At 44.6% G+C, this 19,103-nt stretch overlaps 78 non-coding genes and 1 pseudogene across 78 annotated transcripts; all 79 read left to right on the top strand.

The window, feature by feature from the left end:
* Nucleotides 1-113: 113 nt before the first annotated feature.
* On the top strand, nt 114-232 carry LOC144402853 (5S ribosomal RNA). Its single transcript, XR_013464789.1, has one exon. It is a non-coding gene; the product is annotated as a 5S ribosomal RNA (ribosomal RNA).
* A 117-nt stretch (nt 233-349) lies between these two features.
* On the top strand, nt 350-468 carry LOC144402854 (5S ribosomal RNA). Its single transcript, XR_013464790.1, has one exon. It is a non-coding gene; the product is annotated as a 5S ribosomal RNA (ribosomal RNA).
* A 116-nt stretch (nt 469-584) lies between these two features.
* On the top strand, nt 585-703 carry LOC144402856 (5S ribosomal RNA). Its single transcript, XR_013464792.1, has one exon. It is a non-coding gene; the product is annotated as a 5S ribosomal RNA (ribosomal RNA).
* A 117-nt stretch (nt 704-820) lies between these two features.
* On the top strand, nt 821-939 carry LOC144402857 (5S ribosomal RNA). The gene has a single exon (XR_013464793.1). It is a non-coding gene; the product is annotated as a 5S ribosomal RNA (ribosomal RNA).
* A 117-nt stretch (nt 940-1,056) lies between these two features.
* LOC144402858 (5S ribosomal RNA) lies at nt 1,057-1,175 on the top strand. The gene has a single exon (XR_013464794.1). It is a non-coding gene; the product is annotated as a 5S ribosomal RNA (ribosomal RNA).
* Nucleotides 1,176-1,292: 117 nt separating this feature from the next.
* On the top strand, nt 1,293-1,411 carry LOC144402859 (5S ribosomal RNA). Its single transcript, XR_013464795.1, has one exon. It is a non-coding gene; the product is annotated as a 5S ribosomal RNA (ribosomal RNA).
* Nucleotides 1,412-1,528: 117 nt separating this feature from the next.
* LOC144402860 (5S ribosomal RNA) lies at nt 1,529-1,647 on the top strand. The gene has a single exon (XR_013464796.1). It is a non-coding gene; the product is annotated as a 5S ribosomal RNA (ribosomal RNA).
* Nucleotides 1,648-2,154: 507 nt separating this feature from the next.
* LOC144402861 (5S ribosomal RNA) lies at nt 2,155-2,273 on the top strand. Its single transcript, XR_013464797.1, has one exon. It is a non-coding gene; the product is annotated as a 5S ribosomal RNA (ribosomal RNA).
* Nucleotides 2,274-2,389: 116 nt separating this feature from the next.
* LOC144402862 (5S ribosomal RNA) lies at nt 2,390-2,508 on the top strand. Its single transcript, XR_013464798.1, has one exon. It is a non-coding gene; the product is annotated as a 5S ribosomal RNA (ribosomal RNA).
* Nucleotides 2,509-2,625: 117 nt separating this feature from the next.
* Nucleotides 2,626-2,744, top strand: LOC144402863 (5S ribosomal RNA). Its single transcript, XR_013464799.1, has one exon. It is a non-coding gene; the product is annotated as a 5S ribosomal RNA (ribosomal RNA).
* Nucleotides 2,745-2,861: 117 nt separating this feature from the next.
* LOC144402864 (5S ribosomal RNA) lies at nt 2,862-2,980 on the top strand. Its single transcript, XR_013464800.1, has one exon. It is a non-coding gene; the product is annotated as a 5S ribosomal RNA (ribosomal RNA).
* A 116-nt stretch (nt 2,981-3,096) lies between these two features.
* On the top strand, nt 3,097-3,215 carry LOC144402865 (5S ribosomal RNA). The gene has a single exon (XR_013464801.1). It is a non-coding gene; the product is annotated as a 5S ribosomal RNA (ribosomal RNA).
* A 117-nt stretch (nt 3,216-3,332) lies between these two features.
* On the top strand, nt 3,333-3,451 carry LOC144402867 (5S ribosomal RNA). The gene has a single exon (XR_013464803.1). It is a non-coding gene; the product is annotated as a 5S ribosomal RNA (ribosomal RNA).
* A 116-nt stretch (nt 3,452-3,567) lies between these two features.
* LOC144397053 (5S ribosomal RNA) lies at nt 3,568-3,686 on the top strand. Its single transcript, XR_013459197.1, has one exon. It is a non-coding gene; the product is annotated as a 5S ribosomal RNA (ribosomal RNA).
* Nucleotides 3,687-3,802: 116 nt separating this feature from the next.
* On the top strand, nt 3,803-3,921 carry LOC144402868 (5S ribosomal RNA). The gene has a single exon (XR_013464804.1). It is a non-coding gene; the product is annotated as a 5S ribosomal RNA (ribosomal RNA).
* A 116-nt stretch (nt 3,922-4,037) lies between these two features.
* LOC144402869 (5S ribosomal RNA) lies at nt 4,038-4,156 on the top strand. The gene has a single exon (XR_013464805.1). It is a non-coding gene; the product is annotated as a 5S ribosomal RNA (ribosomal RNA).
* Nucleotides 4,157-4,272: 116 nt separating this feature from the next.
* On the top strand, nt 4,273-4,391 carry LOC144402870 (5S ribosomal RNA). Its single transcript, XR_013464806.1, has one exon. It is a non-coding gene; the product is annotated as a 5S ribosomal RNA (ribosomal RNA).
* Nucleotides 4,392-4,507: 116 nt separating this feature from the next.
* LOC144402871 (5S ribosomal RNA) lies at nt 4,508-4,626 on the top strand. Its single transcript, XR_013464807.1, has one exon. It is a non-coding gene; the product is annotated as a 5S ribosomal RNA (ribosomal RNA).
* A 117-nt stretch (nt 4,627-4,743) lies between these two features.
* Nucleotides 4,744-4,862, top strand: LOC144399458 (5S ribosomal RNA). The gene has a single exon (XR_013461604.1). It is a non-coding gene; the product is annotated as a 5S ribosomal RNA (ribosomal RNA).
* Nucleotides 4,863-4,979: 117 nt separating this feature from the next.
* Nucleotides 4,980-5,098, top strand: LOC144402872 (5S ribosomal RNA). The gene has a single exon (XR_013464808.1). It is a non-coding gene; the product is annotated as a 5S ribosomal RNA (ribosomal RNA).
* Nucleotides 5,099-5,215: 117 nt separating this feature from the next.
* Nucleotides 5,216-5,334, top strand: LOC144402873 (5S ribosomal RNA). The gene has a single exon (XR_013464809.1). It is a non-coding gene; the product is annotated as a 5S ribosomal RNA (ribosomal RNA).
* Nucleotides 5,335-5,450: 116 nt separating this feature from the next.
* On the top strand, nt 5,451-5,569 carry LOC144402874 (5S ribosomal RNA). The gene has a single exon (XR_013464810.1). It is a non-coding gene; the product is annotated as a 5S ribosomal RNA (ribosomal RNA).
* Nucleotides 5,570-5,686: 117 nt separating this feature from the next.
* On the top strand, nt 5,687-5,805 carry LOC144402875 (5S ribosomal RNA). Its single transcript, XR_013464811.1, has one exon. It is a non-coding gene; the product is annotated as a 5S ribosomal RNA (ribosomal RNA).
* A 117-nt stretch (nt 5,806-5,922) lies between these two features.
* On the top strand, nt 5,923-6,041 carry LOC144402876 (5S ribosomal RNA). The gene has a single exon (XR_013464812.1). It is a non-coding gene; the product is annotated as a 5S ribosomal RNA (ribosomal RNA).
* A 116-nt stretch (nt 6,042-6,157) lies between these two features.
* LOC144398244 (5S ribosomal RNA) lies at nt 6,158-6,276 on the top strand. Its single transcript, XR_013460391.1, has one exon. It is a non-coding gene; the product is annotated as a 5S ribosomal RNA (ribosomal RNA).
* Nucleotides 6,277-6,393: 117 nt separating this feature from the next.
* Nucleotides 6,394-6,512, top strand: LOC144402878 (5S ribosomal RNA). Its single transcript, XR_013464814.1, has one exon. It is a non-coding gene; the product is annotated as a 5S ribosomal RNA (ribosomal RNA).
* A 116-nt stretch (nt 6,513-6,628) lies between these two features.
* LOC144402879 (5S ribosomal RNA) lies at nt 6,629-6,747 on the top strand. Its single transcript, XR_013464815.1, has one exon. It is a non-coding gene; the product is annotated as a 5S ribosomal RNA (ribosomal RNA).
* A 117-nt stretch (nt 6,748-6,864) lies between these two features.
* On the top strand, nt 6,865-6,983 carry LOC144402880 (5S ribosomal RNA). Its single transcript, XR_013464816.1, has one exon. It is a non-coding gene; the product is annotated as a 5S ribosomal RNA (ribosomal RNA).
* A 117-nt stretch (nt 6,984-7,100) lies between these two features.
* LOC144402881 (5S ribosomal RNA) lies at nt 7,101-7,219 on the top strand. Its single transcript, XR_013464817.1, has one exon. It is a non-coding gene; the product is annotated as a 5S ribosomal RNA (ribosomal RNA).
* Nucleotides 7,220-7,335: 116 nt separating this feature from the next.
* Nucleotides 7,336-7,454, top strand: LOC144402882 (5S ribosomal RNA). Its single transcript, XR_013464818.1, has one exon. It is a non-coding gene; the product is annotated as a 5S ribosomal RNA (ribosomal RNA).
* Nucleotides 7,455-7,571: 117 nt separating this feature from the next.
* Nucleotides 7,572-7,690, top strand: LOC144402883 (5S ribosomal RNA). The gene has a single exon (XR_013464819.1). It is a non-coding gene; the product is annotated as a 5S ribosomal RNA (ribosomal RNA).
* Nucleotides 7,691-7,806: 116 nt separating this feature from the next.
* On the top strand, nt 7,807-7,925 carry LOC144402884 (5S ribosomal RNA). The gene has a single exon (XR_013464820.1). It is a non-coding gene; the product is annotated as a 5S ribosomal RNA (ribosomal RNA).
* A 117-nt stretch (nt 7,926-8,042) lies between these two features.
* On the top strand, nt 8,043-8,161 carry LOC144402885 (5S ribosomal RNA). Its single transcript, XR_013464821.1, has one exon. It is a non-coding gene; the product is annotated as a 5S ribosomal RNA (ribosomal RNA).
* Nucleotides 8,162-8,277: 116 nt separating this feature from the next.
* LOC144399380 (5S ribosomal RNA) lies at nt 8,278-8,396 on the top strand. Its single transcript, XR_013461525.1, has one exon. It is a non-coding gene; the product is annotated as a 5S ribosomal RNA (ribosomal RNA).
* Nucleotides 8,397-8,512: 116 nt separating this feature from the next.
* Nucleotides 8,513-8,631, top strand: LOC144402886 (5S ribosomal RNA). Its single transcript, XR_013464822.1, has one exon. It is a non-coding gene; the product is annotated as a 5S ribosomal RNA (ribosomal RNA).
* Nucleotides 8,632-8,747: 116 nt separating this feature from the next.
* On the top strand, nt 8,748-8,866 carry LOC144402887 (5S ribosomal RNA). Its single transcript, XR_013464823.1, has one exon. It is a non-coding gene; the product is annotated as a 5S ribosomal RNA (ribosomal RNA).
* Nucleotides 8,867-8,983: 117 nt separating this feature from the next.
* Nucleotides 8,984-9,102, top strand: LOC144402889 (5S ribosomal RNA). The gene has a single exon (XR_013464825.1). It is a non-coding gene; the product is annotated as a 5S ribosomal RNA (ribosomal RNA).
* Nucleotides 9,103-9,219: 117 nt separating this feature from the next.
* On the top strand, nt 9,220-9,338 carry LOC144402890 (5S ribosomal RNA). Its single transcript, XR_013464826.1, has one exon. It is a non-coding gene; the product is annotated as a 5S ribosomal RNA (ribosomal RNA).
* Nucleotides 9,339-9,455: 117 nt separating this feature from the next.
* Nucleotides 9,456-9,574, top strand: LOC144402891 (5S ribosomal RNA). Its single transcript, XR_013464827.1, has one exon. It is a non-coding gene; the product is annotated as a 5S ribosomal RNA (ribosomal RNA).
* Nucleotides 9,575-9,690: 116 nt separating this feature from the next.
* Nucleotides 9,691-9,809, top strand: LOC144404977 (5S ribosomal RNA). Its single transcript, XR_013466919.1, has one exon. It is a non-coding gene; the product is annotated as a 5S ribosomal RNA (ribosomal RNA).
* Nucleotides 9,810-9,925: 116 nt separating this feature from the next.
* Nucleotides 9,926-10,044, top strand: LOC144402892 (5S ribosomal RNA). Its single transcript, XR_013464828.1, has one exon. It is a non-coding gene; the product is annotated as a 5S ribosomal RNA (ribosomal RNA).
* Nucleotides 10,045-10,161: 117 nt separating this feature from the next.
* On the top strand, nt 10,162-10,280 carry LOC144402893 (5S ribosomal RNA). The gene has a single exon (XR_013464829.1). It is a non-coding gene; the product is annotated as a 5S ribosomal RNA (ribosomal RNA).
* A 117-nt stretch (nt 10,281-10,397) lies between these two features.
* LOC144402894 (5S ribosomal RNA) lies at nt 10,398-10,516 on the top strand. The gene has a single exon (XR_013464830.1). It is a non-coding gene; the product is annotated as a 5S ribosomal RNA (ribosomal RNA).
* Nucleotides 10,517-10,632: 116 nt separating this feature from the next.
* LOC144402895 (5S ribosomal RNA) lies at nt 10,633-10,751 on the top strand. The gene has a single exon (XR_013464831.1). It is a non-coding gene; the product is annotated as a 5S ribosomal RNA (ribosomal RNA).
* A 117-nt stretch (nt 10,752-10,868) lies between these two features.
* On the top strand, nt 10,869-10,987 carry LOC144402896 (5S ribosomal RNA). The gene has a single exon (XR_013464832.1). It is a non-coding gene; the product is annotated as a 5S ribosomal RNA (ribosomal RNA).
* Nucleotides 10,988-11,104: 117 nt separating this feature from the next.
* Nucleotides 11,105-11,223, top strand: LOC144402897 (5S ribosomal RNA). The gene has a single exon (XR_013464833.1). It is a non-coding gene; the product is annotated as a 5S ribosomal RNA (ribosomal RNA).
* Nucleotides 11,224-11,340: 117 nt separating this feature from the next.
* LOC144402898 (5S ribosomal RNA) lies at nt 11,341-11,459 on the top strand. Its single transcript, XR_013464834.1, has one exon. It is a non-coding gene; the product is annotated as a 5S ribosomal RNA (ribosomal RNA).
* Nucleotides 11,460-11,575: 116 nt separating this feature from the next.
* LOC144397054 (5S ribosomal RNA) lies at nt 11,576-11,694 on the top strand. Its single transcript, XR_013459199.1, has one exon. It is a non-coding gene; the product is annotated as a 5S ribosomal RNA (ribosomal RNA).
* Nucleotides 11,695-11,810: 116 nt separating this feature from the next.
* Nucleotides 11,811-11,929, top strand: LOC144402900 (5S ribosomal RNA). The gene has a single exon (XR_013464836.1). It is a non-coding gene; the product is annotated as a 5S ribosomal RNA (ribosomal RNA).
* Nucleotides 11,930-12,045: 116 nt separating this feature from the next.
* LOC144402901 (5S ribosomal RNA) lies at nt 12,046-12,164 on the top strand. Its single transcript, XR_013464837.1, has one exon. It is a non-coding gene; the product is annotated as a 5S ribosomal RNA (ribosomal RNA).
* A 117-nt stretch (nt 12,165-12,281) lies between these two features.
* LOC144402902 (5S ribosomal RNA) lies at nt 12,282-12,400 on the top strand. The gene has a single exon (XR_013464838.1). It is a non-coding gene; the product is annotated as a 5S ribosomal RNA (ribosomal RNA).
* A 116-nt stretch (nt 12,401-12,516) lies between these two features.
* Nucleotides 12,517-12,635, top strand: LOC144402470 (5S ribosomal RNA). Its single transcript, XR_013464406.1, has one exon. It is a non-coding gene; the product is annotated as a 5S ribosomal RNA (ribosomal RNA).
* Nucleotides 12,636-12,752: 117 nt separating this feature from the next.
* On the top strand, nt 12,753-12,871 carry LOC144402903 (5S ribosomal RNA). The gene has a single exon (XR_013464839.1). It is a non-coding gene; the product is annotated as a 5S ribosomal RNA (ribosomal RNA).
* Nucleotides 12,872-12,988: 117 nt separating this feature from the next.
* On the top strand, nt 12,989-13,107 carry LOC144402904 (5S ribosomal RNA). Its single transcript, XR_013464840.1, has one exon. It is a non-coding gene; the product is annotated as a 5S ribosomal RNA (ribosomal RNA).
* Nucleotides 13,108-13,224: 117 nt separating this feature from the next.
* LOC144402905 (5S ribosomal RNA) lies at nt 13,225-13,343 on the top strand. The gene has a single exon (XR_013464841.1). It is a non-coding gene; the product is annotated as a 5S ribosomal RNA (ribosomal RNA).
* Nucleotides 13,344-13,459: 116 nt separating this feature from the next.
* Nucleotides 13,460-13,578, top strand: LOC144402581 (5S ribosomal RNA). The gene has a single exon (XR_013464517.1). It is a non-coding gene; the product is annotated as a 5S ribosomal RNA (ribosomal RNA).
* Nucleotides 13,579-13,695: 117 nt separating this feature from the next.
* On the top strand, nt 13,696-13,814 carry LOC144402906 (5S ribosomal RNA). The gene has a single exon (XR_013464842.1). It is a non-coding gene; the product is annotated as a 5S ribosomal RNA (ribosomal RNA).
* Nucleotides 13,815-13,931: 117 nt separating this feature from the next.
* LOC144402907 (5S ribosomal RNA) lies at nt 13,932-14,050 on the top strand. Its single transcript, XR_013464843.1, has one exon. It is a non-coding gene; the product is annotated as a 5S ribosomal RNA (ribosomal RNA).
* Nucleotides 14,051-14,166: 116 nt separating this feature from the next.
* Nucleotides 14,167-14,285, top strand: LOC144402908 (5S ribosomal RNA). The gene has a single exon (XR_013464844.1). It is a non-coding gene; the product is annotated as a 5S ribosomal RNA (ribosomal RNA).
* Nucleotides 14,286-14,402: 117 nt separating this feature from the next.
* On the top strand, nt 14,403-14,521 carry LOC144402909 (5S ribosomal RNA). The gene has a single exon (XR_013464845.1). It is a non-coding gene; the product is annotated as a 5S ribosomal RNA (ribosomal RNA).
* A 116-nt stretch (nt 14,522-14,637) lies between these two features.
* LOC144402911 (5S ribosomal RNA) lies at nt 14,638-14,756 on the top strand. Its single transcript, XR_013464847.1, has one exon. It is a non-coding gene; the product is annotated as a 5S ribosomal RNA (ribosomal RNA).
* A 116-nt stretch (nt 14,757-14,872) lies between these two features.
* On the top strand, nt 14,873-14,991 carry LOC144402912 (5S ribosomal RNA). The gene has a single exon (XR_013464848.1). It is a non-coding gene; the product is annotated as a 5S ribosomal RNA (ribosomal RNA).
* A 117-nt stretch (nt 14,992-15,108) lies between these two features.
* On the top strand, nt 15,109-15,227 carry LOC144402913 (5S ribosomal RNA). The gene has a single exon (XR_013464849.1). It is a non-coding gene; the product is annotated as a 5S ribosomal RNA (ribosomal RNA).
* Nucleotides 15,228-15,343: 116 nt separating this feature from the next.
* On the top strand, nt 15,344-15,462 carry LOC144402914 (5S ribosomal RNA). Its single transcript, XR_013464850.1, has one exon. It is a non-coding gene; the product is annotated as a 5S ribosomal RNA (ribosomal RNA).
* A 117-nt stretch (nt 15,463-15,579) lies between these two features.
* Nucleotides 15,580-15,698, top strand: LOC144402915 (5S ribosomal RNA). The gene has a single exon (XR_013464851.1). It is a non-coding gene; the product is annotated as a 5S ribosomal RNA (ribosomal RNA).
* A 116-nt stretch (nt 15,699-15,814) lies between these two features.
* LOC144402917 (5S ribosomal RNA) lies at nt 15,815-15,933 on the top strand. Its single transcript, XR_013464853.1, has one exon. It is a non-coding gene; the product is annotated as a 5S ribosomal RNA (ribosomal RNA).
* A 116-nt stretch (nt 15,934-16,049) lies between these two features.
* Nucleotides 16,050-16,168, top strand: LOC144402918 (5S ribosomal RNA). The gene has a single exon (XR_013464854.1). It is a non-coding gene; the product is annotated as a 5S ribosomal RNA (ribosomal RNA).
* A 117-nt stretch (nt 16,169-16,285) lies between these two features.
* On the top strand, nt 16,286-16,404 carry LOC144402919 (5S ribosomal RNA). Its single transcript, XR_013464855.1, has one exon. It is a non-coding gene; the product is annotated as a 5S ribosomal RNA (ribosomal RNA).
* A 116-nt stretch (nt 16,405-16,520) lies between these two features.
* Nucleotides 16,521-16,639, top strand: LOC144402692 (5S ribosomal RNA). Its single transcript, XR_013464628.1, has one exon. It is a non-coding gene; the product is annotated as a 5S ribosomal RNA (ribosomal RNA).
* Nucleotides 16,640-16,756: 117 nt separating this feature from the next.
* LOC144402920 (5S ribosomal RNA) lies at nt 16,757-16,875 on the top strand. Its single transcript, XR_013464856.1, has one exon. It is a non-coding gene; the product is annotated as a 5S ribosomal RNA (ribosomal RNA).
* A 117-nt stretch (nt 16,876-16,992) lies between these two features.
* LOC144402921 (5S ribosomal RNA) lies at nt 16,993-17,111 on the top strand. Its single transcript, XR_013464857.1, has one exon. It is a non-coding gene; the product is annotated as a 5S ribosomal RNA (ribosomal RNA).
* Nucleotides 17,112-17,227: 116 nt separating this feature from the next.
* On the top strand, nt 17,228-17,346 carry LOC144402923 (5S ribosomal RNA). Its single transcript, XR_013464859.1, has one exon. It is a non-coding gene; the product is annotated as a 5S ribosomal RNA (ribosomal RNA).
* A 117-nt stretch (nt 17,347-17,463) lies between these two features.
* LOC144402924 (5S ribosomal RNA) lies at nt 17,464-17,582 on the top strand. Its single transcript, XR_013464860.1, has one exon. It is a non-coding gene; the product is annotated as a 5S ribosomal RNA (ribosomal RNA).
* Nucleotides 17,583-17,698: 116 nt separating this feature from the next.
* Nucleotides 17,699-17,817, top strand: LOC144402925 (5S ribosomal RNA). Its single transcript, XR_013464861.1, has one exon. It is a non-coding gene; the product is annotated as a 5S ribosomal RNA (ribosomal RNA).
* Nucleotides 17,818-17,933: 116 nt separating this feature from the next.
* Nucleotides 17,934-18,052, top strand: LOC144402926 (5S ribosomal RNA). Its single transcript, XR_013464862.1, has one exon. It is a non-coding gene; the product is annotated as a 5S ribosomal RNA (ribosomal RNA).
* A 116-nt stretch (nt 18,053-18,168) lies between these two features.
* LOC144399861 (5S ribosomal RNA) lies at nt 18,169-18,282 on the top strand (annotated as a pseudogene).
* A 117-nt stretch (nt 18,283-18,399) lies between these two features.
* Nucleotides 18,400-18,518, top strand: LOC144402927 (5S ribosomal RNA). The gene has a single exon (XR_013464863.1). It is a non-coding gene; the product is annotated as a 5S ribosomal RNA (ribosomal RNA).
* A 117-nt stretch (nt 18,519-18,635) lies between these two features.
* Nucleotides 18,636-18,754, top strand: LOC144402928 (5S ribosomal RNA). Its single transcript, XR_013464864.1, has one exon. It is a non-coding gene; the product is annotated as a 5S ribosomal RNA (ribosomal RNA).
* Nucleotides 18,755-18,871: 117 nt separating this feature from the next.
* On the top strand, nt 18,872-18,990 carry LOC144402929 (5S ribosomal RNA). The gene has a single exon (XR_013464865.1). It is a non-coding gene; the product is annotated as a 5S ribosomal RNA (ribosomal RNA).
* Nucleotides 18,991-19,103: the final 113 nt, after the last annotated feature.

Raw genomic sequence — 19,103 nt, forward strand, 5'->3', positions numbered from 1 at the left:
CATTTCTCTCTCTGGAAGAAATTGAGAAGGCATTAGAAAGTGAATCCTTTTTCATTATCAAAACTCCAAAACCTTTGACACATTTTAAAAGATTAGGAAGAGGACATACAGTTGCTTACGGCCATACCTCTCTGGCTCCGCCTGATCTCGTCTGATCTCAGAAGCTAAGCAGAGTAGGGCCTGGTTAGTACTTGGATGGAAGACCGCCTGGGAATCCCAGGTGCCGTAAGCTTTTTCATTTCTCTCTCTGGAAGAAATCGAGAAGGCATTAGAAAGTGACTCCTTTTTCATTATCAAAACTCCAAAACCTTTGACACATTTTAAAAGATTAGGAAGAGGACATACAGTTGCTTACGGCCATACCTCTCTGGCTCCGCCTGATCTCGTCTGATCTCAGAAGCTAAGCAGAGTAGGGCCTGGTTAGTACTTGGATGGAAGACCGCCTGGGAATCCCAGGTGCCGTAAGCTTTTTCAATTCTATCTGTAAAAGACACAGAGAAGGCCTTAGAAAGTGACTCCATTTAATTGTCAAAACTACAAAACCTTTGACACATTTTAAAAGATTAGGTAGAGGACATACAGTTGCTTACGGCCATACCTCTCTGGCTCCGCCTGATCTCGTCTGATCTCAGAAGCTAAGCAGAGTAGGGCCTGGTTAGTACTTGGATGGAAGACCGCCTGGGAATCCCAGGTGCCGTAAGCTTTTTCATTTCTCTCTCTGGAAGAAATTGAGAAGGCATTAGAAAGTGAATCCTTTTTCATTATCAAAACTCCAAAACCTTTGACACATTTTAAAAGATTAGGAAGAGGACATACAGTTGCTTACGGCCATACCTCTCTGGCTCCGCCTGATCTCGTCTGATCTCAGAAGCTAAGCAGAGTAGGGCCTGGTTAGTACTTGGATGGAAGACCGCCTGGGAATCCCAGGTGCCGTAAGCTTTTTCATTTCTCTCTCTGGAAGAAATCGAGAAGGCATTAGAAAGTGACTCCTTTTTCATTATCAAAACTCCAAAACCTTTGACACATTTTAAAAGATTAGGAAGAGGACATACAGTTGCTTACGGCCATACCTCTCTGGCTCCGCCTGATCTCGTCTGATCTCAGAAGCTAAGCAGAGTAGGGCCTGGTTAGTACTTGGATGGAAGACCGCCTGGGAATCCCAGGTGCCGTAAGCTTTTTCATTTCTCTCTCTGGAAGAAATCGAGAAGGCATTAGAAAGTGACTCCTTTTTCATTATCAAAACTCCAAAACCTTTGACACATTTTAAAAGATTAGGAAGAGGACATACAGTTGCTTACGGCCATACCTCTCTGGCTCCGCCTGATCTCGTCTGATCTCAGAAGCTAAGCAGAGTAGGGCCTGGTTAGTACTTGGATGGAAGACCGCCTGGGAATCCCAGGTGCCGTAAGCTTTTTCATTTCTCTCTCTGGAAGAAATCGAGAAGGCATTAGAAAGTGACTCCTTTTTCATTATCAAAACTCCAAAACCTTTGACACATTTTAAAAGATTAGGAAGAGGACATACAGTTGCTTACGGCCATACCTCTCTGGCTCCGCCTGATCTCGTCTGATCTCAGAAGCTAAGCAGAGTAGGGCCTGGTTAGTACTTGGATGGAAGACCGCCTGGGAATCCCAGGTGCCGTAAGCTTTTTCAATTCTATCTGTAAAAGACACAGAGAAGGCCTTAGAAAGTGACTCCATTTAATTGTCAAAACTACAAAACCTTTGACACATTTTAAAAGATTAGGTAGAGGACAGGGCGGCACGGTGGCGCGGTGGTTAGCACTGTTGCCTCACAGCAAGAAGGTCCTGGGTTCGATTCCGCCCAGTAGCCTTTCTGTGTGGAGTCTGCATGTTCTCCCCGTGTCTGCGTGGGTTCTCTCCGGGTTCTCCGGCTTCCTCCCACAGTCCAAAGACATGCTCTGGGGATCAGGTTAATTGGGGACTTTAAATTGCCCGTAGTTGTGTGAGTGTGAGTGTGAATGGTTGTGTGTCTCTGTGTTGCCCTGCGATTGGCTGGCAACCAATCCAGGGTGTACCCTGTCTATCGCCCGAAGTTGGCTGGGATGGACTCCAGCCCCCCCGCGACCCTGTGTGCAGGATAAGCGGTTTGACAATGGATGGATGGATGGATGGAGGTAGAGGACATACAGTTGCTTACGGCCATACCTCTCTGGCTCCGCCTGATCTCGTCTGATCTCAGAAGCTAAGCAGAGTAGGGCCTGGTTAGTACTTGGATGGAAGACCGCCTGGGAATCCCAGGTGCCGTAAGCTTTTTCAATTCTATCTGTAAAAGACACAGAGAAGGCCTTAGAAAGTGACTCCATTTAATTGTCAAAACTACAAAACCTTTGACACATTTTAAAAGATTAGGTAGAGGACATACAGTTGCTTACGGCCATACCTCTCTGGCTCCGCCTGATCTCGTCTGATCTCAGAAGCTAAGCAGAGTAGGGCCTGGTTAGTACTTGGATGGAAGACCGCCTGGGAATCCCAGGTGCCGTAAGCTTTTTCATTTCTCTCTCTGGAAGAAATTGAGAAGGCATTAGAAAGTGAATCCTTTTTCATTATCAAAACTCCAAAACCTTTGACACATTTTAAAAGATTAGGAAGAGGACATACAGTTGCTTACGGCCATACCTCTCTGGCTCCGCCTGATCTCGTCTGATCTCAGAAGCTAAGCAGAGTAGGGCCTGGTTAGTACTTGGATGGAAGACCGCCTGGGAATCCCAGGTGCCGTAAGCTTTTTCATTTCTCTCTCTGGAAGAAATTGAGAAGGCATTAGAAAGTGAATCCTTTTTCATGATCAAAACTCCAAAACCTTTGACACATTTTAAAATATTAGGAAGAGGACATACAGTTGCTTACGGCCATACCTCTCTGGCTCCGCCTGATCTCGTCTGATCTCAGAAGCTAAGCAGAGTAGGGCCTGGTTAGTACTTGGATGGAAGACCGCCTGGGAATCCCAGGTGCCGTAAGCTTTTTCAATTCTATCTGTAAAAGACACAGAGAAGGCCTTAGAAAGTGACTCCATTTCATTGTCAAAACTACAAAACCTTTGACACATTTTAAAAGATTAGGTAGAGGACATACAGTTGCTTACGGCCATACCTCTCTGGCTCCGCCTGATCTCGTCTGATCTCAGAAGCTAAGCAGAGTAGGGCCTGGTTAGTACTTGGATGGAAGACCGCCTGGGAATCCCAGGTGCCGTAAGCTTTTTCATTTCTCTCTCTGGAAGAAATCGAGAAGGCATTAGAAAGTGACTCCTTTTTCATTATCAAAACTCCAAAACCTTTGACACATTTTAAAAGATTAGGAAGAGGACATACAGTTGCTTACGGCCATACCTCTCTGGCTCCGCCTGATCTCGTCTGATCTCAGAAGCTAAGCAGAGTAGGGCCTGGTTAGTACTTGGATGGAAGACCGCCTGGGAATCCCAGGTGCCGTAAGCTTTTTCAATTCTATCTGTAAAAGACACAGAGAAGGCCTTAGAAAGTGACTCCATTTAATTGTCAAAACTACAAAACCTTTGACACATTTTAAAAGATTAGGTAGAGGACATACAGTTGCTTACGGCCATACCTCTCTGGCTCCGCCTGATCTCGTCTGATCTCAGAAGCTAAGCAGAGAAGGGCCTGGTTAGTACTTGGATGGAAGACCGCCTGGGAATCCCAGGTGCCGTAAGCTTTTTCATTTCTATCTGTAAAAGACACAGAGAAGGCCTTAGAAAGTGACTCCATTTCATTGTCAAAACTACAAAACCTTTGACACATTTTAAAAGATTAGGTAGAGGACATACAGTTGCTTACGGCCATACCTCTCTGGCTCCGCCTGATCTCGTCTGATCTCAGAAGCTAAGCAGAGTAGGGCCTGGTTAGTACTTGGATGGAAGACCGCCTGGGAATCCCAGGTGCCGTAAGCTTTTTCAATTCTATCTGTAAAAGACACAGAGAAGGCCTTAGAAAGTGACTCCATTTAATTGTCAAAACTACAAAACCTTTGACACATTTTAAAAGATTAGGTAGAGGACATACAGTTGCTTACGGCCATACCTCTCTGGCTCCGCCTGATCTCGTCTGATCTCAGAAGCTAAGCAGAGTAGGGCCTGGTTAGTACTTGGATGGAAGACCGCCTGGGAATCCCAGGTGCCGTAAGCTTTTTCAATTCTATCTGTAAAAGACACAGAGAAGGCCTTAGAAAGTGACTCCATTTAATTGTCAAAACTACAAAACCTTTGACACATTTTAAAAGATTAGGTAGAGGACATACAGTTGCTTACGGCCATACCTCTCTGGCTCCGCCTGATCTCGTCTGATCTCAGAAGCTAAGCAGAGTAGGGCCTGGTTAGTACTTGGATGGAAGACCGCCTGGGAATCCCAGGTGCCGTAAGCTTTTTCAATTCTATCTGTAAAAGACACAGAGAAGGCCTTAGAAAGTGACTCCATTTAATTGTCAAAACTACAAAACCTTTGACACATTTTAAAAGATTAGGTAGAGGACATACAGTTGCTTACGGCCATACCTCTCTGGCTCCGCCTGATCTCGTCTGATCTCAGAAGCTAAGCAGAGTAGGGCCTGGTTAGTACTTGGATGGAAGACCGCCTGGGAATCCCAGGTGCCGTAAGCTTTTTCATTTCTCTCTCTGGAAGAAATTGAGAAGGCATTAGAAAGTGAATCCTTTTTCATTATCAAAACTCCAAAACCTTTGACACATTTTAAAAGATTAGGAAGAGGACATACAGTTGCTTACGGCCATACCTCTCTGGCTCCGCCTGATCTCGTCTTATCTCAGAAGCTAAGCAGAGTAGGGCCTGGTTAGTACTTGGATGGAAGACCGCCTGGGAATCCCAGGTGCCGTAAGCTTTTTCATTTCTCTCTCTGGAAGAAATCGAGAAGGCATTAGAAAGTGACTCCTTTTTCATTATCAAAACTCCAAAACCTTTGACACATTTTAAAAGATTAGGAAGAGGACATACAGTTGCTTACGGCCATACCTCTCTGGCTCCGCCTGATCTCGTCTGATCTCAGAAGCTAAGCAGAGTAGGGCCTGGTTAGTACTTGGATGGAAGACCGCCTGGGAATCCCAGGTGCCGTAAGCTTTTTCATTTCTCTCTCTGGAAGAAATCGAGAAGGCATTAGAAAGTGACTCCTTTTTCATTATCAAAACTCCAAAACCTTTGACACATTTTAAAAGATTAGGAAGAGGACATACAGTTGCTTACGGCCATACCTCTCTGGCTCCGCCTGATCTCGTCTGATCTCAGAAGCTAAGCAGAGTAGGGCCTGGTTAGTACTTGGATGGAAGACCGCCTGGGAATCCCAGGTGCCGTAAGCTTTTTCAATTCTATTTGTAAAAGACACAGAGAAGGCCTTAGAAAGTGACTCCATTTAATTGTCAAAACTACAAAACCTTTGACACATTTTAAAAGATTAGGTAGAGGACATGCAGTTGCTTACGGCCATACCTCTCTGGCTCCGCCTGATCTCGTCTGATCTCAGAAGCTAAGCAGAGTAGGGCCTGGTTAGTACTTGGATGGAAGACCGCCTGGGAATCCCAGGTGCCGTAAGCTTTTTCATTTCTCTCTCTGGAAGAAATTGAGAAGGCATTAGAAAGTGAATCCTTTTTCATTATCAAAACTCCAAAACCTTTGACACATTTTAAAATATTAGGAAGAGGACATACAGTTGCTTACGGCCATACCTCTCTGGCTCCGCCTGATCTCGTCTGATCTCAGAAGCTAAGCAGAGTAGGGCCTGGTTAGTACTTGGATGGAAGACCGCCTGGGAATCCCAGGTGCCGTAAGCTTTTTCATTTCTCTCTCTGGAAGAAATCGAGAAGGCATTAGAAAGTGACTCCTTTTTCATTATCAAAACTCCAAAACCTTTGACACATTTTAAAAGATTAGGAAGAGGACATACAGTTGCTTACGGCCATACCTCTCTGGCTCCGCCTGATCTCGTCTGATCTCAGAAGCTAAGCAGAGTAGGGCCTGGTTAGTACTTGGATGGAAGACCGCCTGGGAATCCCAGGTGCCGTAAGCTTTTTCAATTCTATCTGTAAAAGACACAGAGAAGGCCTTAGAAAGTGACTCCATTTCATTGTCAAAACTACAAAACCTTTGACACATTTTAAAAGATTAGGTAGAGGACATACAGTTGCTTACGGCCATACCTCTCTGGCTCCGCCTGATCTCGTCTGATCTCAGAAGCTAAGCAGAGTAGGGTCTGGTTAGTACTTGGATGGAAGACCGCCTGGGAATCCCAGGTGCCGTAAGCTTTTTCATTTCTCTCTCTGGAAGAAATTGAGAAGGCATTAGAAAGTGAATCCTTTTTCATTATCAAAACTCCAAAACCTTTGACACATTTTAAAAGATTAGGAAGAGGACATACATTTGCTTACGGCCATACCTCTCTGGCTCCGCCTGATCTCGTCTGATCTCAGAAGCTAAGCAGAGTAGGGCCTGGTTAGTACTTGGATGGAAGACCGCCTGGGAATCCCAGGTGCCGTAAGCTTTTTCAATTCTATTTGTAAAAGACACAGAGAAGGCCTTAGAAAGTGACTCCATTTAATTGTCAAAACTACAAAACCTTTGACACATTTTAAAAGATTAGGTAGAGGACATGCAGTTGCTTACGGCCATACCTCTCTGGCTCCGCCTGATCTCGTCTGATCTCAGAAGCTAAGCAGAGTAGGGCCTGGTTAGTACTTGGATGGAAGACCGCCTGGGAATCCCAGGTGCCGTAAGCTTTTTCATTTCTCTCTCTGGAAGAAATCGAGAAGGCATTAGAAAGTGACTCCTTTTTCATTATCAAAACTCCAAAACCTTTGACACATTTTAAAATATTAGGAAGAGGACATACAGTTGCTTACGGCCATACCTCTCTGGCTCCGCCTGATCTCGTCTGATCTCAGAAGCTAAGCAGAGTAGGGCCTGGTTAGTACTTGGATGGAAGACCGCCTGGGAATCCCAGGTGCCGTAAGCTTTTTCATTTCTCTCTCTGGAAGAAATCGAGAAGGCATTAGAAAGTGACTCCTTTTTCATTATCAAAACTCCAAAACCTTTGACACATTTTAAAAGATTAGGAAGAGGACATACAGTTGCTTACGGCCATACCTCTCTGGCTCCGCCTGATCTCGTCTGATCTCAGAAGCTAAGCAGAGTAGGGCCTGGTTAGTACTTGGATGGAAGACCGCCTGGGAATCCCAGGTGCCGTAAGCTTTTTCAATTCTATCTGTAAAAGACACAGAGAAGGCCTTAGAAAGTGACTCCATTTAATTGTCAAAACTACAAAACCTTTGACACATTTTAAAAGATTAGGTAGAGGACATACAGTTGCTTACGGCCATACCTCTCTGGCTCCGCCTGATCTCGTCTGATCTCAGAAGCTAAGCAGAGTAGGGCCTGGTTAGTACTTGGATGGAAGACCGCCTGGGAATCCCAGGTGCCGTAAGCTTTTTCATTTCTCTCTCTGGAAGAAATTGAGAAGGCATTAGAAAGTGAATCCTTTTTCATGATCAAAACTCCAAAACCTTTGACACATTTTAAAATATTAGGAAGAGGACATACAGTTGCTTACGGCCATACCTCTCTGGCTCCGCCTGATCTCGTCTGATCTCAGAAGCTAAGCAGAGTAGGGCCTGGTTAGTACTTGGATGGAAGACCGCCTGGGAATCCCAGGTGCCGTAAGCTTTTTCAATTCTATCTGTAAAAGACACAGAGAAGGCCTTAGAAAGTGACTCCATTTAATTGTCAAAACTACAAAACCTTTGACACATTTTAAAAGATTAGGTAGAGGACATACAGTTGCTTACGGCCATACCTCTCTGGCTCCGCCTGATCTCGTCTGATCTCAGAAGCTAAGCAGAGTAGGGCCTGGTTAGTACTTGGATGGAAGACCGCCTGGGAATCCCAGGTGCCGTAAGCTTTTTCATTTCTCTCTCTGGAAGAAATTGAGAAGGCATTAGAAAGTGAATCCTTTTTCATGATCAAAACTCCAAAACCTTTGACACATTTTAAAATATTAGGAAGAGGACATACAGTTGCTTACGGCCATACCTCTCTGGCTCCGCCTGATCTCGTCTGATCTCAGAAGCTAAGCAGAGTAGGGCCTGGTTAGTACTTGGATGGAAGACCGCCTGGGAATCCCAGGTGCCGTAAGCTTTTTCATTTCTATCTGTAAAAGACACAGAGAAGGCCTTAGAAAGTGACTCCATTTCATTGTCAAAACTACAAAACCTTTGACACATTTTAAAAGATTAGGTAGAGGACATACAGTTGCTTACGGCCATACCTCTCTGGCTCCGCCTGATCTCGTCTGATCTCAGAAGCTAAGCAGAGTAGGGCCTGGTTAGTACTTGGATGGAAGACAGCCTGGGAATCCCAGGTGCCGTAAGCTTTTTCAATTCTATCTGTAAAAGACACAGAGAAGGCCTTAGAAAGTGACTCCATTTAATTGTCAAAACTACAAAACCTTTGACACATTTTAAAAGATTAGGTAGAGGACATACAGTTGCTTACGGCCATACCTCTCTGGCTCCGCCTGATCTCGTCTGATCTCAGAAGCTAAGCAGAGTAGGGCCTGGTTAGTACTTGGATGGAAGACCGCCTGGGAATCCCAGGTGCCGTAAGCTTTTTCAATTCTATCTGTAAAAGACACAGAGAAGGCCTTAGAAAGTGACTCCATTTAATTGTCAAAACTACAAAACCTTTGACACATTTTAAAAGATTAGGTAGAGGACATACAGTTGCTTACGGCCATACCTCTCTGGCTCCGCCTGATCTCGTCTGATCTCAGAAGCTAAGCAGAGTAGGGCCTGGTTAGTACTTGGATGGAAGACCGCCTGGGAATCCCAGGTGCCGTAAGCTTTTTCATTTCTCTCTCTGGAAGAAATTGAGAAGGCATTAGAAAGTGAATCCTTTTTCATTATCAAAACTCCAAAACCTTTGACACATTTTAAAAGATTAGGAAGAGGACATACAGTTGCTTACGGCCATACCTCTCTGGCTCCGCCTGATCTCGTCTGATCTCAGAAGCTAAGCAGAGTAGGGCCTGGTTAGTACTTGGATGGAAGACCGCCTGGGAATCCCAGGTGCCGTAAGCTTTTTCATTTCTCTCTCTGGAAGAAATCGAGAAGGCATTAGAAAGTGACTCCTTTTTCATTATCAAAACTCCAAAACCTTTGACACATTTTAAAAGATTAGGAAGAGGACATACAGTTGCTTACGGCCATACCTCTCTGGCTCCGCCTGATCTCGTCTGATCTCAGAAGCTAAGCAGAGTAGGGCCTGGTTAGTACTTGGATGGAAGACCGCCTGGGAATCCCAGGTGCCGTAAGCTTTTTCATTTCTCTCTCTGGAAGAAATCGAGAAGGCATTAGAAAGTGACTCCTTTTTCATTATCAAAACTCCAAAACCTTTGACACATTTTAAAAGATTAGGAAGAGGACATACAGTTGCTTACGGCCATACCTCTCTGGCTCCGCCTGATCTCGTCTGATCTCAGAAGCTAAGCAGAGTAGGGCCTGGTTAGTACTTGGATGGAAGACCGCCTGGGAATCCCAGGTGCCGTAAGCTTTTTCAATTCTATCTGTAAAAGACACAGAGAAGGCCTTAGAAAGTGACTCCATTTAATTGTCAAAACTACAAAACCTTTGACACATTTTAAAAGATTAGGTAGAGGACATGCAGTTGCTTACGGCCATACCTCTCTGGCTCCGCCTGATCTCGTCTGATCTCAGAAGCTAAGCAGAGTAGGGCCAGGTTAGTACTTGGATGGAAGACCGCCTGGGAATCCCAGGTGCTGTAAGCTTTTTCAATTCTATCTGTAAAAGACACAGAGAAGGCCTTAGAAAGTGACTCCATTTAATTGTCAAAACTACAAAACCTTTGACACATTTTAAAAGATTAGGTAGAGGACATACAGTTGCTTACGGCCATACCTCTCTGGCTCCGCCTGATCTCGTCTGATCTCAGAAGCTAAGCAGAGTAGGGCCTGGTTAGTACTTGGATGGAAGACCGCCTGGGAATCCCAGGTGCCGTAAGCTTTTTCATTTCTCTCTCTGGAAGAAATTGAGAAGGCATTAGAAAGTGAATCCTTTTTCATTATCAAAACTCCAAAACCTTTGACACATTTTAAAAGATTAGGAAGAGGACATACAGTTGCTTACGGCCATACCTCTCTGGCTCCGCCTGATCTCGTCTGATCTCAGAAGCTAAGCAGAGTAGGGCCTGGTTAGTACTTGGATGGAAGACCGCCTGGGAATCCCAGGTGCCGTAAGCTTTTTCATTTCTCTCTCTGGAAGAAATCGAGAAGGCATTAGAAAGTGACTCCTTTTTCATTATCAAAACTCCAAAACCTTTGACACATTTTAAAAGATTAGGAAGAGGACATACAGTTGCTTACGGCCATACCTCTCTGGCTCCGCCTGATCTCGTCTGATCTCAGAAGCTAAGCAGAGTAGGGCCTGGTTAGTACTTGGATGGAAGACCGCCTGGGAATCCCAGGTGCCGTAAGCTTTTTCAATTCTATCTGTAAAAGACACAGAGAAGGCCTTAGAAAGTGACTCCATTTAATTGTCAAAACTACAAAACCTTTGACACATTTTAAAAGATTAGGTAGAGGACATACAGTTGCTTACGGCCATACCTCTCTGGCTCCGCCTGATCTCGTCTGATCTCAGAAGCTAAGCAGAGTAGGGCCTGGTTAGTACTTGGATGGAAGACCGCCTGGGAATCCCAGGTGCCGTAAGCTTTTTCATTTCTCTCTCTGGAAGAAATTGAGAAGGCATTAGAAAGTGAATCCTTTTTCATTATCAAAACTCCAAAACCTTTGACACATTTTAAAAGATTAGGAAGAGGACATACAGTTGCTTACGGCCATACCTCTCTGGCTCCGCCTGATCTCGTCTGATCTCAGAAGCTAAGCAGAGTAGGGCCTGGTTAGTACTTGGATGGAAGACCGCCTGGGAATCCCAGGTGCCGTAAGCTTTTTCATTTCTCTCTCTGGAAGAAATCGAGAAGGCATTAGAAAGTGACTCCTTTTTCATTATCAAAACTCCAAAACCTTTGACACATTTTAAAAGATTAGGAAGAGGACATACAGTTGCTTACGGCCATACCTCTCTGGCTCCGCCTGATCTCGTCTGATCTCAGAAGCTAAGCAGAGTAGGGCCTGGTTAGTACTTGGATGGAAGACCGCCTGGGAATCCCAGGTGCCGTAAGCTTTTTCATTTCTCTCTCTGGAAGAAATCGAGAAGGCATTAGAAAGTGACTCCTTTTTCATTATCAAAACTCCAAAACCTTTGACACATTTTAAAAGATTAGGAAGAGGACATACAGTTGCTTACGGCCATACCTCTCTGGCTCCGCCTGATCTCGTCTGATCTCAGAAGCTAAGCAGAGTAGGGCCTGGTTAGTACTTGGATGGAAGACCGCCTGGGAATCCCAGGTGCCGTAAGCTTTTTCAATTCTATCTGTAAAAGACACAGAGAAGGCCTTAGAAAGTGACTCCATTTAATTGTCAAAACTACAAAACCTTTGACACATTTTAAAAGATTAGGTAGAGGACATACAGTTGCTTACGGCCATACCTCTCTGGCTCCGCCTGATCTCGTCTGATCTCAGAAGCTAAGCAGAGAAGGGCCTGGTTAGTACTTGGATGGAAGACCGCCTGGGAATCCCAGGTGCCGTAAGCTTTTTCATTTCTATCTGTAAAAGACACAGAGAAGGCCTTAGAAAGTGACTCCATTTCATTGTCAAAACTACAAAACCTTTGACACATTTTAAAAGATTAGGTAGAGGACATACAGTTGCTTACGGCCATACCTCTCTGGCTCCGCCTGATCTCGTCTGATCTCAGAAGCTAAGCAGAGTAGGGCCTGGTTAGTACTTGGATGGAAGACCGCCTGGGAATCCCAGGTGCCGTAAGCTTTTTCAATTCTATCTGTAAAAGACACAGAGAAGGCCTTAGAAAGTGACTCCATTTAATTGTCAAAACTACAAAACCTTTGACACATTTTAAAAGATTAGGTAGAGGACATACAGTTGCTTACGGCCATACCTCTCTGGCTCCGCCTGATCTCGTCTGATCTCAGAAGCTAAGCAGAGTAGGGCCTGGTTAGTACTTGGATGGAAGACCGCCTGGGAATCCCAGGTGCCGTAAGCTTTTTCATTTCTCTCTCTGGAAGAAATCGAGAAGGCATTAGAAAGTGACTCCTTTTTCATTATCAAAACTCCAAAACCTTTGACACATTTTAAAAGATTAGGAAGAGGACATACAGTTGCTTACGGCCATACCTCTCTGGCTCCGCCTGATCTCGTCTGATCTCAGAAGCTAAGCAGAGTAGGGCCTGGTTAGTACTTGGATGGAAGACCGCCTGGGAATCCCAGGTGCCGTAAGCTTTTTCAATTCTATCTGTAAAAGACACAGAGAAGGCCTTAGAAAGTGACTCCATTTAATTGTCAAAACTACAAAACCTTTGACACATTTTAAAAGATTAGGTAGAGGACATACAGTTGCTTACGGCCATACCTCTCTGGCTCCGCCTGATCTCATCTGATCTCAGAAGCTAAGCAGAGTAGGGCCTGGTTAGTACTTGGATGGAAGACCGCCTGGGAATCCCAGGTGCCGTAAGCTTTTTCATTTCTCTCTCTGGAAGAAATTGAGAAGGCATTAGAAAGCGAATCCTTTTTCATGATCGAAACTCCAAAACCTTTGACACATTTTAAAATATTAGGAAGAGGACATACAGTTGCTTACGGCCATACCTCTCTGGCTCCGCCTGATCTCGTCTGATCTCAGAAGCTAAGCAGAGTAGGGCCTGGTTAGTACTTGGATGGAAGACCGCCTGGGAATCCCAGGTGCCGTAAGCTTTTTCATTTCTCTCTCTGGAAGAAATCGAGAAGGCATTAGAAAGTGACTCCTTTTTCATTATCAAAACTCCAAAACCTTTGACACATTTTAAAAGATTAGGTAGAGGACATACAGTTGCTTACGGCCATACCTCTCTGGCTCCGCCTGATCTCGTCTGATCTCAGAAGCTAAGCAGAGTAGGGCCTGGTTAGTACTTGGATGGAAGACCGCCTGGGAATCCCAGGTGCCGTAAGCTTTTTCATTTCTCTCTCTGGAAGAAATCGAGAAGGCATTAGAAAGTGACTCCTTTTTCATTATCAAAACTCCAAAACCTTTGACACATTTTAAAAGATTAGGAAGAGGACATACAGTTGCTTACGGCCATACCTCTCTGGCTCCGCCTGATCTCGTCTGATCTCAGAAGCTAAGCAGAGTAGGGCCTGGTTAGTACTTGGATGGAAGACCGCCTGGGAATCCCAGGTGCCGTAAGCTTTTTCAATTCTATCTGTAAAAGACACAGAGAAGGCCTTAGAAAGTGACTCCATTTAATTGTCAAAACTACAAAACCTTTGACACATTTTAAAAGATTAGGTAGAGGACATACAGTTGCTTACGGCCATACCTCTCTGGCTCCGCCTGATCTCATCTGATCTCAGAAGCTAAGCAGAGTAGGGCCTGGTTAGTACTTGGATGGAAGACCGCCTGGGAATCCCAGGTGCCGTAAGCTTTTTCATTTCTCTCTCTGGAAGAAATTGAGAAGGCATTAGAAAGTGAATCCTTTTTCATGATCGAAACTCCAAAACCTTTGACACATTTTAAAATATTAGGAAGAGGACATACAGTTGCTTACGGCCATACCTCTCTGGCTCCGCCTGATCTCGTCTGATCTCAGAAGCTAAGCAGAGTAGGGCCTGGTTAGTACTTGGATGGAAGACCGCCTGGGAATCCCAGGTGCCGTAAGCTTTTTCATTTCTCTCTCTGGAAGAAATCGAGAAGGCATTAGAAAGTGACTCCTTTTTCATTATCAAAACTCCAAAACCTTTGACACATTTTAAAAGATTAGGTAGAGGACATACAGTTGCTTACGGCCATACCTCTCTGGCTCCGCCTGATCTCGTCTGATCTCAGAAGCTAAGCAGAGTAGGGCCTGGTTAGTACTTGGATGGAAGACCGCCTGGGAATCCCAGGTGCCGTAAGCTTTTTCAATTCTATCTGTAAAAGACACAGAGAAGGCCTTAGAAAGTGACTCCATTTAATTGTCAAAACTACAAAACCTTTGACACATTTTAAAAGATTAGGTAGAGGACATACAGTTGCTTACGGCCATACCTCTCTGGCTCCGCCTGATCTCGTCTGATCTCAGAAGCTAAGCAGAGTAGGGCCTGGTTAGTACTTGGATGGAAGACCGCCTGGGAATCCCAGGTGCCGTAAGCTTTTTCATTTCTCTCTCTGGAAGAAATTGAGAAGGCATTAGAAAGTGAATCCTTTTTCATGATCAAAACTCCAAAACCTTTGACACATTTTAAAATATTAGGAAGAGGACATACAGTTGCTTACGGCCATACCTCTCTGGCTCCGCCTGATCTCGTCTGATCTCAGAAGCTAAGCAGAGTAGGGCCTGGTTAGTACTTGGATGGAAGACCGCCTGGGAATCCCAGGTGCCGTAAGCTTTTTCATTTCTATCTGTAAAAGACACAGAGAAGGCCTTAGAAAGTGACTCCATTTCATTGTCAAAACTACAAAACCTTTGACACATTTTAAAAGATTAGGTAGAGGACATACAGTTGCTTACGGCCATACCTCTCTGGCTCCGCCTGATCTCGTCTGATCTCAGAAGCTAAGCAGAGTAGGGCCTGGTTAGTACTTGGATGGAAGACCGCCTGGGAATCCCAGGTGCCGTAAGCTTTTTCAATTCTATCTGTAAAAGACACAGAGAAGGCCTTAGAAAGTGACTCCATTTAATTGTCAAAACTACAAAACCTTTGACACATTTTAAAAGATTAGGTAGAGGACATACAGTTGCTTACGGCCATACCTCTCTGGCTCCGCCTGATCTCGTCTGATCTCAGAAGCTAAGCAGAGTAGGGCCTGGTTAGTACTTGGATGGAAGACCGCCTGGGAATCCCAGGTGCCGTAAGCTTTTTCATTTCTCTCTCTGGAAGAAATCGAGAAGGCATTAGAAAGTGACTCCTTTTTCATTATCAAAACTCCAAAACCTTTGACACATTTTAAAAGATTAGGAAGAGGACATACAGTTGCTTACGGCCATACCTCTCTGGCTCCGCCTGATCTCGTCTGATCTCAGAAGCTAAGCAGAGTAGGGCCTGGTTAGTACTTGGATGGAAGACCGCCTGGGAATCCCAGGTGCCGTAAGCTTTTTCAATTCTATCTGTAAAAGACACAGAGAAGGCCTTAGAAAGTGACTCCATTTAATTGTCAAAACTACAAAACCTTTGACACATTTTAAAAGATTAGGTAGAGGACATACAGTTGCTTACGGCCATACCTCTCTGGCTCCGCCTGATCTCGTCTGATCTCAGAAGCTAAGCAGAGTAGGGCCTGGTTAGTACTTGGATGGAAGACCGCCTGGGAATCCCAGGTGCCGTAAGCTTTTTCATTTCTCTCTCTGGAAGAAATTGAGAAGGCATTAGAAAGTGAATCCTTTTTCATGATCAAAACTCCAAAACCTTTGACACATTTTAAAATATTAGGAAGAGGACATACAGTTGCTTACGGCCATACCTCTCTGGCTCCGCCTGATCTCGTCTGATCTCAGAAGCTAAGCAGAGTAGGGCCTGGTTAGTACTTGGATGGAAGACCGCCTGGGAATCCCAGGTGCCGTAAGCTTTTTCATTTCTATCTGTAAAAGACACAGAGAAGGCCTTAGAAAGTGACTCCATTTCATTGTCAAAACTACAAAACCTTTGACACATTTTAAAAGATTAGGTAGAGGACATACAGTTGCTTACGGCCATACCTCTCTGGCTCCGCCTGATCTCGTCTGATCTCAGAAGCTAAGCAGAGTAGGGCCTGGTTAGTACTTGGATGGAAGACCGCCTGGGAATCCCAGGTGCCGTAAGCTTTTTCAATTCTATCTGTAAAAGACACAGAGAAGGCCTTAGAAAGTGACTCCATTTAATTGTCAAAACTACAAAACCTTTGACACATTTTAAAAGATTAGGTAGAGGACATACAGTTGCTTACGGCCATACCTCTCTGGCTCCGCCTGATCTCGTCTGATCTCAGAAGCTAAGCAGAGTAGGGCCTGGTTAGTACTTGGATGGAAGACCGCCTGGGAATCCCAGGTGCCGTAAGCTTTTTCATTTCTCTCTCTGGAAGAAATCGAGAAGGCATTAGAAAGTGACTCCTTTTTCATTATCAAAACTCCAAAACCTTTGACACATTTTAAAAGATTAGGAAGAGGACATACAGTTGCTTACGGCCATACCTCTCTGGCTCCGCCTGATCTCGTCTGATCTCAGAAGCTAAGCAGAGTAGGGCCTGGTTAGTACTTGGATGGAAGACCGCCTGGGAATCCCAGGTGCCGTAAGCTTTTTCAATTCTATCTGTAAAAGACACAGAGAAGGCCTTAGAAAGTGACTCCATTTAATTGTCAAAACTACAAAACCTTTGACACATTTTAAAAGATTAGGTAGAGGACATACAGTTGCTTACGGCCATACCTCTCTGGCTCCGCCTGATCTCATCTGATCTCAGAAGCTAAGCAGAGTAGGGCCTGGTTAGTACTTGGATGGAAGACCGCCTGGGAATCCCAGGTGCCGTAAGCTTTTTCATTTCTCTCTCTGGAAGAAATTGAGAAGGCATTAGAAAGTGAATCCTTTTTCATGATCGAAACTCCAAAACCTTTGACACATTTTAAAATATTAGGAAGAGGACATACAGTTGCTTACGGCCATACCTCTCTGGCTCCGCCTGATCTCGTCTGATCTCAGAAGCTAAGCAGAGTAGGGCCTGGTTAGTACTTGGATGGAAGACCGCCTGGGAATCCCAGGTGCCGTAAGCTTTTTCATTTCTCTCTCTGGAAGAAATCGAGAAGGCATTAGAAAGTGACTCCTTTTTCATTATCAAAACTCCAAAACCTTTGACACATTTTAAAAGATTAGGTAGAGGACATACAGTTGCTTACGGCCATACCTCTCTGGCTCCGCCTGATCTCGTCTGATCTCAGAAGCTAAGCAGAGTAGGGCCTGGTTAGTACTTGGATGGAAGACCGCCTGGGAATCCCAGGTGCCGTAAGCTTTTTCAATTCTATCTGTAAAAGACACAGAGAAGGCCTTAGAAAGTGACTCCATTTAATTGTCAAAACTACAAAACCTTTGACACATTTTAAAAGATTAGGTAGAGGACATACAGTTGCTTACGGCCATACCTCTCTGGCTCCGCCTGATCTCGTCTGATCTCAGAAGCTAAGCAGAGTAGGGCCTGGTTAGTACTTGGATGGAAGACCGCCTGGGAATCCCAGGTGCCGTAAGCTTTTTCATTTCTCTCTCTGGAAGAAATTGAGAAGGCATTAGAAAGTGAATCCTTTTTCATTATCAAAACTCCAAAACCTTTGACACATTTTAAAAGATTAGGAAGAGGACATACAGTTGCTTACGGCCATACCTCTCTGGCTCCGCCTGATCTCGTCTGATCTCAGAAGCTAAGCAGAGTAGGGCCTGGTTAGTACTTGGATGGAAGACCGCCTGGGAATCCCAGGTGCCGTAAGCTTTTTCATTTCTATCTGTAAAAGACACAGAGAAGGCCTTAGAAAGTGACTCCATTTCATTGTCAAAACTACAAAACCTTTGACACATTTTAAAAGATTAGGTAGAGGACATACAGTTGCTTACGGCCATACCTCTCTGGCTCCGCCTGATCTCGTCTGATCTCAGAAGCTAAGCAGAGTAGGGCCTGGTTAGTACTTGGATGGAAGACCGCCTGGGAATCCCAGGTGCCGTAAGCTTTTTCAATTCTATCTGTAAAAGACACAGAGAAGGCCTTAGAAAGTGACTCCATTTAATTGTCAAAACTACAAAACCTTTGACACATTTTAAAAGATTAGGTAGAGGACATACAGTTGCTTACGGCCATACCTCTCTGGCTCCGCCTGATCTCGTCTGATCTCAGAAGCTAAGCAGAGTAGGGCCTGGTTAGTACTTGGATGGAAGACCGCCTGGGAATCCCAGGTGCCGTAAGCTTTTTCAATTCTATCTGTAAAAGACACAGAGAAGGCCTTAGAAAGTGACTCCATTTAATTGTCAAAACTACAAAACCTTTGACACATTTTAAAAGATTAGGTAGAGGACATACAGTTGCTTACGGCCATACCTCTCTGGCTCCGCCTGATCTCGTCTGATCTCAGAAGCTGAGTAGGGCCTGGTTAGTACTTGGATGGAAGACCGCCTGGGAATCCCAGGTGCCGTAAGCTTTTTCATTTCTCTCTCTGGAAGAAATTGAGAAGGCATTAGAAAGTGAATCCTTTTTCATTATCAAAACTCCAAAACCTTTGACACATTTTAAAAGATTAGGAAGAGGACATACAGTTGCTTACGGCCATACCTCTCTGGCTCCGCCTGATCTCGTCTGATCTCAGAAGCTAAGCAGAGTAGGGCCTGGTTAGTACTTGGATGGAAGACCGCCTGGGAATCCCAGGTGCCGTAAGCTTTTTCATTTCTCTCTCTGGAAGAAATCGAGAAGGCATTAGAAAGTGACTCCTTTTTCATTATCAAAACTCCAAAACCTTTGACACATTTTAAAAGATTAGGAAGAGGACATACAGTTGCTTACGGCCATACCTCTCTGGCTCCGCCTGATCTCGTCTGATCTCAGAAGCTAAGCAGAGTAGGGCCTGGTTAGTACTTGGATGGAAGACCGCCTGGGAATCCCAGGTGCCGTAAGCTTTTTCATTTCTCTCTCTGGAAGAAATCGAGAAGGCATTAGAAAGTGACTCCTTTTTCATTATCAAAACTCCAAAACCTTTGACACATTTTAAAAGATTAGGAAGAGGACATACAGTTGCTTACGGCCATACCTCTCTGGCTCCGCCTGATCTCGTCTGATCTCAGAAGCTAAGCAGAGTAGGGCCTGGTTAGTACTTGGATGGAAGACCGCCTGGGAATCCCAGGTGCCGTAAGCTTTTTCATTTCTCTCTCTGGAAGAAATCGAGAAGGCATTAGAAAGTGACTCCTTTTTCATTATCAAAACTCCAAAACCTTTGACACATTTTAAAAGATTAGGAAGAGGACATAC

The sequence above is a fragment of the Gasterosteus aculeatus genome, chromosome 2 (assembly GCF_964276395.1).
Source record: "Gasterosteus aculeatus chromosome 2, fGasAcu3.hap1.1, whole genome shotgun sequence".
Classification (NCBI taxonomy): domain Eukaryota; kingdom Metazoa; phylum Chordata; class Actinopteri; order Perciformes; family Gasterosteidae; genus Gasterosteus; species Gasterosteus aculeatus.